Below are 5,785 nucleotides of genomic sequence, written 5' to 3'. Positions count from 1 at the left end.
TTCCGGCGAGCGGAGACGGCTCTCTTGCTCCGTCCTGCTCAGAGAGAGCACGCTCTCCAGATCCGTGTCTGTGTCGACTACGGCATCTGTGCGGCTCAACTTGCAGGCTGCGGAGTGAGTTGTTATACCCGATACTCAAAATGAGTATTGGGGTATATTAGATTTGTGGTAAAAGTGGATGTGTGTAACGTCCAGAAGGAATCGTTTCCGACCCCATAAAGTATATATATTCTTGATCAGCATCAATAGCCGAGTCGATTGAGCCATGTCTGTCTGTCCGTCTGTCCGTCCGTCCGTCTGTCCGTCCGTCCGTCTGTCCGTCCGTCTGTCCGTCCCCTTCAGCGCTTAGTGCTCAAAGACTATTAAAACTAGAGCAACGATGTTTTGGATCCAGACTTCTGTGATATGTCACTGCTACAAAAATACTTCAAAACTTCGCCCCGCCCACTTCCGCCCCCACAAAGGACGAAAATCTGTGGCATCCACATTTTTAAAGATACGATAAAACCAAAAACGCAGAATCGTAGAAAATGACTATATGTTTTAGAATGTAAGATCTCAACCAGATCGTATAATTATTATAGCCAGAATCAAGAAAACAATTTCATTCTTTCTCGCTCTGTCTCTCTCTAACACACAGGTTTCATGGTCGGTTTTGCCAATTGCAAAATATGAGTTCAAGGATCTCAGAACCTTTAAGAGCCAGAGCAACCAAATTTGGTATCCACACTCCTGTGATATCGGACCTTGACCGTTTCGTGTCCAAATTTCGCCACAACCCCTTCCGCCCCAGCAAAGGACACAAAATCTGTGGCATCCACAAATCTCAGAGACTATTAAGGCTAGAGTAACCAAATTTGGTATCCGCACTTCTGTTAGATCTCACTATAAAACGTATATCTCAGAATTTCGCCCCACCCCCTTGCGCCCTCACAAAAGACGAAAATCTGTTGCATCCACAATATTGCACATTCGAGAAAACTAAAAACGCAGAATCATAGATAATGATCATATCTATTAGATTGTTGAATCTGGATCAGATCAGATCATTTTTATAGCCAAAAGGAACAAATCAATTTGCACTGGCTACGCAGCACCCGACGTCACGCTCAGACTGATTTTCTGTCTCTCTCGCACGCACTTTTTGTCGTGTCGCTTAATATTAGCGGCGTCTGCCGGAGGAGAGCCATACTGACTTAGTATCGGGTATAACTGTAGAGTTGCGGTGTACGCAGCAACTCACAACGTTCCCCCTCGTTTTTGTTTTTGTTGTTGTGGCAGTAGCTTTACAACTGACTTGGCCTGATAACGCCAAGTCTTAGGTGTGACCGCTGGCAACACGCAGAGAGGATTGTTCCTCCCCGTGCCCGCCGGTGGTAGCAGTCACGCTTCCCACCGACGTTTGGGTTGACATCCCAACCCGTGCTATATCCATCTTCGCCTCCATTTTTGGCCCGAGGGTCCATACTGGTTAATATTTTTCGGGGGGACCACCCCCTAGCGTTTTAGGCCTGACCGCCAGGCACCTCTAGCCATGGCCCTGGTTCGGTTCCCCTGACTTTGAATCGGGAAGACGCCGGACCATAGCCTTAGCTAGACACTGCATTACCCCGGACAGAGCAAGCGACAGTGCATTACCCTTGTCCGGGGTAATGCAGTGTCCATTGCCCAGCCGGCACCCTCGTGGAGGGTTCAGCTAGAGGATTTTCGCCAGCCAGGAATAACTATTACTGGCATTGCACATTCGGTGTTCTTCTTTTATTTTTATTTTTATGTACTTCTATTCTTGATCTCTACGTTTGCTTTTGTTTTTCTGTTTTGTTTTCACGCTTAATTTTCGATCATTTTATGTCGGTGCAATCATACAAATAAACAATTTAACAAATAGATACCTTACATTTCTTGGTTTTTGATAAACACTTACTCTTCATGTCCGCCGAAGGTCTTCGTTGTTCCGATGAGATTCGATACTTTCTCCGTTTTGGCACAAATCAAAAAAACAATTGATTATTTATGTGAGGCACCAATGATCGTACTAAATTTGAATCCACTTGCGCGATTAGCCCCGTATTAGCATTTGTTTGGATTTTCCTTTTTACGTGCTTCTTTCCTTTCCCTTTCTTTTTCTTTACTTCTCTACGTTACGTTACTTTAGTTTGCTTAGCCAAGACATACCAAAGAGAAGAACCAACAAAAATGCAGGTATGCTTCCGTTGTCAAGTCAACTACGGAATACTCTTTCCTCGAGGCGTAGGCACTCAACCGTGCGGTAGCTACTCTCGATACCCCCAGATTTTCTAGTCGGTGTTTTCTTCCGCTGCTGTAGATCAAGAAGATTTTTTCTAGCGGCCCGTTACTGCAGTGTGATGTTAGGGTATTTGTACGTGTGGTTTTCGCCCAAAGATTTTCCCGTTCTCTGCTTGATGCGTGCAGGTGCAGACGTAGACTCCGCTGCGGTAGATGATGACCAATACTACGATCGAGCCGTGGACCGCCGTCGCCAAGGTTCGTTGACCCTCCGTTTTCGCTGGTATCTCGTTCTCTACGCATCCTTCACAACTTAAATCGGGGACCCTTGCCCTGTAAGTCTGGTTCACTTTTCTCTGGGCCACATTCAAGCTTTGAAAAAAGCGGATGCCCTACGTTAGGAAAAGGTGCATACGTTTGTAACCTGACTTTTTGCACCCTGCAAAGATTTATTGGCACTGATTCTAATTGGTTCCACTGGAATTTATTTCCTTTTTACCGCTAAAAATGTCCGCGGATGGTTTTAATAGGCTCGGCAAGGTTTTTTGGCTCTTTTAATTCACGCTGCAGAATTTTCCTTGGGGCTGTGCGTTTGTACGTGTGCCCCTTGGAGTAGTTTAGAAGGAAAAGAACGATGGTCAGCCTTCTGCCTGGCTCCATGCTCCCAAAAAATCTTAGCAAGAGAGAGGGAGAGCGAAGAACAGAGTGATGTAATTTTTGACGTAACCTATCGCTCATGTCACTGCCAATAGGTCAAATTTCTCATGTAGTTTATTTACTGCATTTTACATTTTACATTCGGTCAACTGTTCAACTGAGGTCCGAGAAGGAATAGTCCTCTAGGACTTTCCTAAACTCTTTCTTGCGATTTTTCCGTATCCACAACAGAACACATTGGACAACCATTGAACCAAGTTAAATGAAATATATTTTCTTAACATAAATAATAATATAAATTAATAAAAAGGTCGACGGATCCTGCGGATCCCACCAAAGAGCACCAAATAGGATGACACTACTTGCCAATCAGAGATCGCTAGATAACGCCTAGAATAGCAAAAGGAGAATCACAGGAAGAAGGAGGAGCATGAAAGGTAGGAAAAGCTCGTCCAGGAACTGATCAGCACGCAAGCAAAATTTAAAAATGATCTGTTGGAAAAGTTAAGAAAAAAAAAAAAAGTTTTTAATTTTCATTACGGTCTACAAAATATTTTGTGATTTTAAATTGTATCTGCTCTGTTGACTGATTAACCTTCCTGGCTTTTGCCAGATACCCAGTCAAGCATCTGATCCTCGTTAAAGTTATAGTCATAAGCATTATTCATTTGCAAGAAAATATTTTGCTGTTGAATGCAAAGTCTTCATCATCTATTTTGAGAAAAAAAATAAATAAATACTGTGTTCGGAGCAGAACCCAGCCGATTAGCTGCTTGCCAAATAGCACCTAATTCTTGGCCCTCAGCCGCTTATTTTGTTTATTACTTATGTCTATGTCACTCATTTGTTTGTTAAAGCTTTGCGCTTGCTTGCCCTGCTAAACGCTCTCTGCCAGCTCGCTCTTCGCTATCTCCACTTTGCGTCTGCCTACCGACGTCTGCCGTGCGAAGCTGCGCTTAGCGATCGGAGCGGCAATGTAAAGGGCAGGCAAGCCACACTTGCAATTTGGATGTCACGCATTAAAGAACATATCGTAATTTTATTTCTGCGCCGAGTTTTATTTAATTCGAAATAATTAGTCGGCCGATTGGGGATAAAAAACATTATCTCCACATAAAATTTGGTGACCCCGAAGTGATCTCTGAGTTGCAGTGTCAATTAATAATCGTTCGCGATCGACATTCGTTAGCCTTAGCAAATTTTCGGCGTTTAAGCACAATTCGGTGCTAAAACATGCTTACATACACGCATTGCTGGCTATTAATTTCTCTGTCGCGACAATTCGGTCAGTGCAGTTCGGTAGGCAGTGCAGCGAACTCACTAATACACACAAGCGGAGTACAAAGCGGAATCGGACAGCTCGCACAGCAGCACAGCTAAAGGCATTAGCTGTAATCCCTTTGCTTTCGGTTCCCACGTTTATACGTATACAGGGTGTCTTTTTCGGTCGTGCTGAGTGACTCTTTTAAAACCTCAACATGGCAGCACCTGAGCCTACCAATGTCGCGAACGCAGCAATGCCGAGTGATGTAGATTTCTACAAGCACAAGGCCGAGTCCATCGCGCGCCAACTTAAGGCCATGGATCGCTTTCTCACCAAGGAAGAGCTTGCCGAGTTAGATGAGGCAGAACTTCAAGCTCGCTTAGAGCAAATCGAGCGAATGAATGCGGATTTCGATGACGCTCAAACGAGCCTTGAAAGGCTGGATTTCCTGCAGTTAGCCCATGATGCCCGACTGGACTTTTCGAATGTTTATGTGAAGGTTAGGTCCAGGCTGTCGCGGGAGTTGATGGCTGCTCGCACGGTAAATGTTGCCAATTCAACGGCTCGGCATACTCTCGAGGGGAATTCGTCGTTGTTCGCCTATAATAGTATAGGCCGTTCTCGAATGCCCGAGCTCCTTGGAGCTTTCTGAGGAGAATTACGACAAGGCGTTGAATTTACTAATGTTGCGATTCGATAATAAACTGTTACATTTTCAGGCACACGTCAAGGCTATTTTCTGGCTGCAAGGGGTGGAGAAGGGCTCGGCTATCGGCTTGCGCGCGCTCAGCGACAAAATCAATTCGCACTTGCGTGCACTTCAGACCTTGGCGACCCCGCAGGAGATTTCGGATGGGTTGCTGATCTTCATCATAGGCAAGAAATTGGACCACAAGACCAAGGAGAAATGGGAAGAGAACTTGCGGACGTCAGGATTGCCTCGGTGGTCAAGCATGGCCTAATTCTTGGAAGCGAGATGTCGGATGCTGGAAAATTTGGGATCGGCTATGATAACAATTCCTAGCCAGCAGGTGGGAGAAAATAAACCTAGCACCCTAATCACCTCCATTAACGATCATAATAACTCAACATGCAAGTATTGCAAATCCTCCGATCACTACATATCCCGATGCCAGGCATTTCTAGATCTCCCTGTTTTTTCTCGATACAAGGAGGTGAAGAAGCGCCATTTATGTCTAAACTGCCTCAACCAAGGCCATTCATTGCAACGGTGCAAGTCAGGGGCATGTAAAAATTGCCAAGCCAAGCATCACACACTGCTCCACATGCAGTCGGGCGCTGACGCTGAGTTGCCGTCGCCGAGCACGGAATCGACCCAGCATGATCCTGCGAGTGCCCTAGTAGCAAGCAAATATACTAGCCCTCCCCCCTCGAATCAGAAATCTCTGCCTAGCCAAAACGTGCTGCTAGCTACCGCATCGCTTTGGATCGCTTATTCCATGTCTTGCCATTTTAGATTCCGCTTCTCAGGTTAACTTTATAACATCGAGACTCGCCAATCAGCTGCAGTTAGATCCTCACCCGTCTCACGTTCAAATCGCCGGTATTGGAGAGTCAATTTTACCGTCCAGCAAGGCTGGAATGGCTGCAATCTCA

The sequence above is a fragment of the Drosophila miranda genome, chromosome 5 (genome assembly GCF_003369915.1).
Source record: "Drosophila miranda strain MSH22 chromosome 5, D.miranda_PacBio2.1, whole genome shotgun sequence".
Lineage (NCBI taxonomy): Eukaryota > Metazoa > Arthropoda > Insecta > Diptera > Drosophilidae > Drosophila > Drosophila miranda.
This window is presented reverse-complemented; position numbering follows the sequence as displayed.